We start from the raw sequence: 8,326 nt of genomic DNA, 5'->3' as shown, positions 1-8,326 counted from the left end.
TAGTGGGAGGGATGGTCGAATGGGAAGGAGGGAGTCTGCAGGGGTGGGCTGCTGCAGAAGTAGGTGGAAGAGGGGCGGGGTTGCACCTTAACAGGTGGATCTTCTGGATGTCTTCCGGTGGGCAGGGGGAGGAGATGTCTTCCCCTAGACAGCTGGAGCTGCCCAGGCTCAGTCCTCCACAGATTGAAAAGTAACTTGACCCGGGCAGCTCCAGCTGTCCTGGGCCAGACACTGGGGGGAAACCCCCTGTTCTGTATGATCTTTCCTCCCCCTACCTTCAGTTGGTCACACTGCACCGATGACCTCCTCTTCCTCCCTCTGTTGGATGGTATCGGTCAGCAGCAGCACACCCCTCACAGTGAATGGTGGTCGTCTTCTTCCTTCCCTCCCTGTTGGTTGTTTGTTCCTCTCCTTCTCCTTCTCCTGGATTCAGTTATATAAGCAAGGGCTAGTTCTTTTCACCCTGCTCTCCACCCAGAGCTTTAACTCTGACCTCTGCTCCACTCAGCAGTATTAACTGGCAAGTTCAGTCAGGCTGATCCCTGGATGGATTGATGGTCTGTCTGAAAGACATCCAATCGTATCCCAACAGTGACTCCTTATTTTTTCTTTTAGAAATTTATGAAATAGGACAATGGAAGTGATTGAATGAAAGGAGCATCCGAAAGACATTGAGTTGGATCAAAAACAGTTTTTTACTATTTTCACCACTCCGCTCAGCTCAGGAGTGTGGGATGGAAGAGCAGCTGGGGGTTTATCAGCTACTCTTTTTTCTGATGAGTCTGAAAGACATCCAATCGCATCAAAGCAGTGACCTTTTTGCTGTTTTTAGCAGCCAGGATTTTTCGCGACTTTTTTCCATTCCCAACAGCGACATTTTTTAGGCCCCCCTTTTAAAAGGAGGGGGATTTACGGTGTTTTTATGTGCAAAAATCCCAAAGAAAAACCAAAACCAGTTTCAAATTATAATTTTATTTTCCTCTTTCAGGATGCACTCCAGCCCCTGCGGTGCCCACCGGTCGTGGAAAGCCTCGAGCGTACCGGCAGACACCGCGTGCTCCATCTCCAGGGCCACCCGGGCGCGGAGCATTCCGCGGAAGAGAGGCAGACAGTCCGAGCGACCGCCCCCACGGGCCGCAAGCAACCTGGACCTGTGGATGGCCACCTTGGACAGGCCCAGGAGCAGGCCCACGAGGACGTCCGCCGGCCTGCCCGCCCCCCTCCTCACCGGGCGGCCAAAGATCAGGAGTGTGGGACTGAATTGCAGCCAGAACCTGAGGAGCAGCCACTCCAAATAATCAAACAGGGGCTGCAGTCTCCCACACCCCGTGAACAAATGAAACACTGACTCATCCAGGCCGCAGAAATTGCAGGCAGCCTGGGAGTCCGTGAAATGGCGTAAACGCCTGTTGCACGCGACTGCTCCGTGCAACACTCTCCACCCCAGATGCCCGATGCAACACCGGAGGATCCCCGAGTAGAGAGCCCCCACAACTGGGGACCCCCGCCTCTGCCGGACGGCAGGCCAGGGCGTGTCCGGGCGAGAGACGAGGGCGAGGAAGTGGAGTGTGTGCAGGAGCAGCCCATACAGGAAATACCTCCGCGTGGAGTGAAGAGGCACGGAGGGAATTTCCAAGATGGCTCAAGTTGAGGCGCAGCCCTCCGAGCCAGACTCAGCGGAGCGTCCAGCCGGTCGGCGTCCTCCGGGCTGACCTTTGGCAGGTCCTCCCACAAAACTCTGCGCGCTTCCTCACTGGACGGCTCCGGAGAGAACAGAGCCTCGTAGTAAGATCGAGCCCGGGCCCTGAATCCCTCCGGGTCCGAGACGAGGGACCCGTCGTCGGCCAGCAGCGTAAAGAGCTGCTTACGGGCCCCCCGCCGCTTTTCCAGCGAGTAGAAGAAGGGAGAGCCGCGGTCCAGGTCCCGCAGGAGCTGGAGCCGCGACCTCACGTACGCTCCTCGGGACCCGACCAGTTGCAGGTCCCTCAGAGCGTCCTTCTTCTCTTCGTACACCTGCCGCAGGGCCGGATCCTCGGCGGCCTGACCGAGAAGGGACTCCAGGCCAAGCACCTCCTGCTCCAACCGCCTGACCTCGGACTCCCGCCTCTTCGTCGACCCCCTCGCGTACTCTTGACAGAAGAGGCGGACGTGAGCCTTGCCCACGTCCCACCATAGCCTCAAGGAGGAGAAGCCTCCCCGCTTCCCTCTCCAGTCGCTCCAGAACAGACGGAACGAGTCCCGGAACCGCGCGTCCTCCAGCAGCCGGTTGTTAAAGTGCCAGTACGCGGACCCCGACCGGGCGCGGAGCAGAGCGAGCTCCATCCACACCAGGTGGTGGTCCGAGCACGACACCGGCCGGATGGAGGCCGACGGGACGCAGGAGGCGTACGCCCGCGAAACGTACAGGCGGTCGATTCTGGTGCTCCCTCCTGCAGCCCTCACAAAGGTGAACTGGCCGGAGTCGGGATGGAGATTCCGCCAGACGTCCACCAAGTCGAAGGACCCGACCAGGTCCCTCAACTTCCCCGTCGCCGTTCGGGCACGCGCGGGACCGGAGCGGTCCCTCGCCTCGAGGGTACGGTTAAAATCCCCCCCGAGGATAATGCACTCGCCGGCGTCGACGGAGTTCAGGTAAGTGGACACTTCCTCAAAGAAGCTCACTTGCTCGGCTCCGGACCAGGGGGCGTACACGTTCACCAGGTGAAGCGGCACGTCCCCGTGGCGAAGGGCCACGTGGAGCAAGCGGCCCGGCACCGGCTCCTTGACCCCCAAGATCTCCGGCTGAAAAGTCGGGGCCAACAAGATGGCCACCCCGCTCGAAACGCTGGCGAGGTGACTCAAGTAGACCCCCCCTCCCCATTCCAGGATCCACGTGGCCTCGTCTGCCGGAACGGTGTGGGTTTCCTGCAGAAAGCACACCGCATACTTCCCGTCCTGAAGGACCGAGAACTTGTCAAATCTACGGCGGGCGTCTCTGCCGCCGTTGATGTTGAGGCTGGCTATGGTTATCTCCATGGCAAGAGCACAGCGCAACCTACTTAAACCTAATGCGCGGAGGGAGCGGGGCCGCTAGTCGACCGCCACTCCCTCAAGAGCCCGGTGAGGAGAAACCTGAGCCGGCGCAACCCGACCCTGCCGCCGCCCTCCTCCGCGGCCACGGACGCGACGGCGGCCCGGACCGAGCAGATTAATTGCGCCGGCTCCGACCAACGGTAGAGGTCCAGCCGGACGCCATCGCGACGATGGCTCCAAACGGACACAAAATCCCGGAGCTCCTCAACGGGGATGAGGGGAGACTCGGTGTCGGGCACAAGGGCGTCCACCACCTCACTGGCGGCGAACTCTAAATCCTCCCCAGTGCCCACCACCGAGTCCCCGTCCTCCTCCGGGTCATCGTCGCTCGCGGCCGACCCACTCCCCGCACAGGGTGCGGAGAACGAGACGGCCGCGCCGGCCGGCCCCGCCTCTGTCACGATCCCACCCCCCGGATCGTCGGCAGAGGAGTCCCCCCCGGGCTCTACCGGGGGCTCCGGGTCAGAGGGCGGCGCCGGCCGGGGACCCTCCCCATCCTCCGGGCGGTGAAAAACAGGCACCCGGATATAGGGGCAAACCGGGGAAACCGGGGAGAACGTATACTCCAATTCTCCCACCTCCCCCGGCTCCGTGCCCAGATACTGGGAGGAGGGGGTCCCCCCACCCACGTCGCCACCGACCGACCCGGCCCGTGAGATTTTTATTAAACCCCGCCACCAGGTCGAGCAGGTCCTGGGAGAGGTCGAGCCGAGGGCAGACGAATCCGGCCTCTTCGGCCTCGCCCGCCCCGGCACCCAGGACGCCCGACCCGGTGAACGGGGTACGTATGTCTGTGGGCGGATCCGCGACCCCCCCCTATCAGCAGGGTCTCTCCATCCCCCCCCGGGCGGCACGGGCACGATCTCCTCCCCCCGAGAGGCAGAAGACCCCCGCCGCTGTTTAGATGTAGCGGGCGGGGCCGCATGATCCGCGAGTGGCGCCAACTCCACATCCACGGGGGGCCGTCCCTTAGCAGGTTTCCCCCCCGCTTCCAGGGAGTGGTGCCTTTTCTTCTTGCCGGAGGGTCGCGGAGGGAGGGGGAGCCCCATGTCTGCTGGGGCCCCCACCTCCGCTCCCTCCTGACCACCCGCCAGCCCGGGCTCTGTCGCGACCGCGAGATGTTGACCGGCCGTGGTCACGACCACGGCCTTGGGCTGGCTCGACCCGTTAACGTCCCGGGGACCAGCCTCCTGGTGCTTCGTCTTCTTCAGCGCTTTTCGCGGCCGAGGGTGCCCTCCGCCCGCGCAGTTGACTCTCCCGACGCGGGGGCGGGGTTAGGGGGAGGAGCGGTGGCGGCGCCAGCCTTGGCCGCCGTAGCTTGTTTGGCGGCCTGGGAGGCGGGGCAGTTCTTCTTTAGGTGCCCCACCTCCTTACAGGCATGGCACCGCCCACCCTCCGCCGTCCAGAAGACACGGTAGGCTGTCCCCTCATGGAGGGCGTTAAAGCCCCCCTCCGTCACCTCCTCCCGTGCCAGTGTAATAAAGGCTTGGCGACGGAAGGAGTAAACATGCCGGAGGCTGTTATCCTTGAGGCCGAGCGTCAGCGGCGTTATCCCCGACCTCACCTCCCCCAGTTGACGCAGGTGAGGGAGGAGGAGCTCAACCGGAAGGAAGGGCGGGACGTTGGAGATGACAACCCGCTGCGCGGTGGCCTCCAGCGGGTCCACCGGCAGGAAAGTCCCGCCCACCGTGAGCCCCTTGCTCAGGGCCAGGGACACCACCCGCTCGGACCTCAAAAAGACAACAGCCTTCCCGTAGACCTTGGAGGCCGCAACGATGGCCGAGGGGCCGACAACCTCGGCCATGGCCTTTACGCAGGCCTCAATGGTCATGTTGGGGTGGGCGTAGGCCTTGACCCCATTCTTCCTCGTCAAGAGGCGAAACGGCGCCGGCCCAGCAGGAGCGGCAGAAACAGCAGGAGCGGCCGCCGCGGCAACTCCCGCATACGTCCTGCTGGGTCCCGGCACCGGCGAAGATGGTGACGCCATAGTCTCAGGCCGATGGATGGAGACGGCCTTAATGGATGTCGGGATAACCGCCTCTCCCACGTCTGCCAATATTAATTTGGGAGAGGGGCTCCTTTGTCCGATGTTTATGCCTTAAGAGGTATAGCTCACAAGAGCAGGAGAGCAAGTGAGGGAGGGATGGCGCCCAAAGAAAGGAGGGAGTCCGCAGGGGTGGGCTGCCGCTGAAGTGGGTCGAAGAGGGGCAGGGCTGCACCTTCTTCCTTCTGGTGGGCAGTGGGGAGGAGATGTCTTCCCCGAGACAGCCGAAGCTGCCTCGGCTCAGTCCTCCAAGGATGGAAACAAAAGAAAAGTAACTTCACCCAGGCAGCTCCAGCTGTCCCGGGACAGACACTTGGGGGGAAACCCCCTGTCCTTGTATGGTCTTCTTCCTCCCCCTACCTCCAGCCGTCCACACCTCACGGCGCCGACCTCCTCTTCCTCCCTCTGTGTTGACGGCCGAACCCGCAGCAGCACACCCCTCACGGCTGATGTTGATGGTGATGGTGTTCTCCTTCTCCCTCCTTCCCTGTTGATGGTTCCTCTCGTCTCCTTCTCCTCTGGCTGACTGTGCTGTGCTCTGCTCTGCTCTGCTCTCAGCAAGTTGTTGGTGTCACAGAGATTAACCTCTCACTACAAAAAATCCCCCATGATACCAAACAACTCAACTATCACTTTACCCACCAACCAGCACCTTTTGTACAAAACCTGCAGTCACCTGACTCCAATTCAATGATTCGCTGTTGCGATACGATTGGATGTGTTTCAGAAAAAAACTAAATGTCTTTAGAATCCTCCTTTCATTCAATCACTTCCACTGTCCTATTTCATAAGTTTCATTCGAAAAAAATGACAAAAAGGAAAGAAAAAAAGATGGAGATAGTGAGCGGTGTAACTGAGTTCAGAGATACAGAGAGACACCAGCAGAGGGAGGTAGAGAGCGGTGTAACTGAGTACAGAGAGACACCAGCAGAGGGAGGTAGAGAGCGGTGTAACTGAGTACAGAGAGACACCAGCAGAGGGAGGTAGAGAGCGGTGTAACTGAGTACAGAGATACAGAGAGACACCAGCAGAGGGAGGTAGAGAGCGGTGTAACTGAGAACAGAGATACAGTGAGACACCAACAGAGGGAGGTAGAGAGCGGTGTAACTGAGTACAAAGATACAGAGAGGCACCAGCAGAGGGAGGTAGAGAGCGGTGCAACGAGATGCAGAGAGACACCAGCAGAGTGTCCAGGAAACCAACCTTTTATCTGAAATCTGAGGCGGGATCTAAACTGCACAGTGGAGGAAGCATTACTGTGTATCTAACCCGTGTTGTGCCTTTCCTGGTAGTGTTTGATTTGACAGTGTCGAGGGAGCTTTGCTCTCTATCTAACCCGTGTTGTAACTGCCCTTCTACAACTGGAATGTTTCTCCTTCTTTCCTCTATGAAAACCCTTCACAATTTTGAACACCTCTATCAAATCTCCCCTTTACGTTCTGTGCTCTCAGGAGAACAGCCCCAGTTTCTCCAGTCCCTCATTCCTGGCACCATTCTAGTAAATCTCTTCTGCATCCTCTCAAAGGCCTTGACATCCTTCCTAAAGTGTCCAGAATTGAACACAATACTCTACCTGAGGTCTAACCAGTGTTTTATCAAGGTTCAGTATCAACTCCTTGCTTTTGTATTCAATGCCTCAATTAATGAAGCCAAGGGCCCCATTTGCTTTCTTAACAGCCTTCTCAACTTGTCCTGCCACCTTCAAAGATTTGTGTAATTACACCCCCAGGTCTCTCGATTCCTCCACTCCATTTAAAATTGTTCCATTTAGTTTATATTACCTCTCCTCATTCTTGCTACCAAAATGTATCACTTCACAATTCTCTGTATTAAATTTCATCTGCCATGTTTCTGCCCATTTCACCAGTCTGTCTCTGTCCTCCTGAAGTCTGTTACTATCCTCAACATTGTTTATTACATTTCTGAGTTTCGTGTCATCTGCAAACTTTGAAATTATACCCTGTACACCCAAGTCCCGGTCATTAGTATATATCAAAACGAGCAGTGGTCCTAATACTGAGCCCTGGGGGACACCACTGTATACTTGCCTCCAGTCTGAAAAACAACCGTTCACCACTACTTTCTGTTTTCTGCCCCTTAGCCAGTTTTGTATCCACGCTGCCATTGTCCGTTTAATCCCATGGGCTTCAATTTTGCCAACAAGTCTATTATGTGATACTTTAACCTCCCTTAATCTCTCCCTGCATAGAAACTCCCCGACCCATATTCATGGCCACCCCCTGGACCTTGCAATCATGTGGCCTCTCTACTCCCGATCGTGTCAATCATGGATAAGGCCATCTCTGATCACTTCCTTGTATTCCTCTCCACCCACATGGAATCATAGAATCATAGAAAGGTTACAGCACGGAAGGAGGCCATTCGGCTCATTGAGTCCATACCAGCTCTATGCAAGATCAATCCAGCTAGTCCCACTCCCCCAATGCACATCACAGAATGAACACAGGAATCCCACTTTCTATGAGCGGTAACAGGCTGCGGTTATGGTGCAGACCGGGACCCAGGGCTGAGGCTGTGGTCATCAGTTACTCTGGGAGTGGCACAGTCTGGTTCATGACTCGCCGGGGGTGAGAGTAACACCAGGGAGTCAGGCTGGTGTTTCGAAGGGTGTGGGTTCCAGCTCCCGTTCCAGGACTGGGACACATGATCCAGACTGACTGTTTCGTGCTCAGAGGGAGCTGCATCGTGAGAGGTGCTGTCCTTTGAATGAGGTGTTTAATGGGGGTCCCTTCTTTCTGCTCCGAGGTGTAAAAGATCCCGTGACAATTTGTGAAGAGCCGTGTCTCGTTCCTTGTCTCACTGAGACTCTCAGTTAATTGGTTTGTTCTCTCCACAGATTCGGCCTGACTCGCTAAGTGTTTCCAGAATATTCTGTGAGTGTTTCACTGAGCCTCGGGTTTTACAGTGAATGATAAAAGGATTGTAGTCAAACACTTGGCCATGAGCTGCTGAGTGACCTGTCGGGACATTGTTGCTTTTAGTGCACTGTCCCTTTAAGAGCTGTGGTCTGCCTCATTTCTCAGTGTGATTGTGGGTCTGACACAGAAGCGAGGGAGGAAGCAGCAGCCACAGCCCGAACTGCAGGCAAATTGCGAGGCTGGGACCAAAAAGCTGTTATGCCCACACCGGGAGTCGAACCCGGGCCGCCTGGGTGAAAGCCAGGAATCCTAACCGCTAGACCACATGAGA

At 57.5% G+C, this 8,326-nt stretch overlaps 1 non-coding gene across 1 annotated transcript; it reads right to left on the bottom strand.

Annotated features, from left to right (window-relative positions):
- Positions 1-8,254: 8,254 nt before the first annotated feature.
- Positions 8,255-8,326, bottom strand: trnae-uuc (transfer RNA glutamic acid (anticodon UUC)). Its single transcript has one exon. It is a non-coding gene; the product is annotated as a tRNA-Glu (tRNA).

This window comes from Heptranchias perlo, chromosome 35 (genome assembly GCF_035084215.1).
Source record: "Heptranchias perlo isolate sHepPer1 chromosome 35, sHepPer1.hap1, whole genome shotgun sequence".
NCBI classification, from domain to species: domain Eukaryota; kingdom Metazoa; phylum Chordata; class Chondrichthyes; order Hexanchiformes; family Hexanchidae; genus Heptranchias; species Heptranchias perlo.
This window is presented reverse-complemented; position numbering and strand designations above follow the sequence as displayed.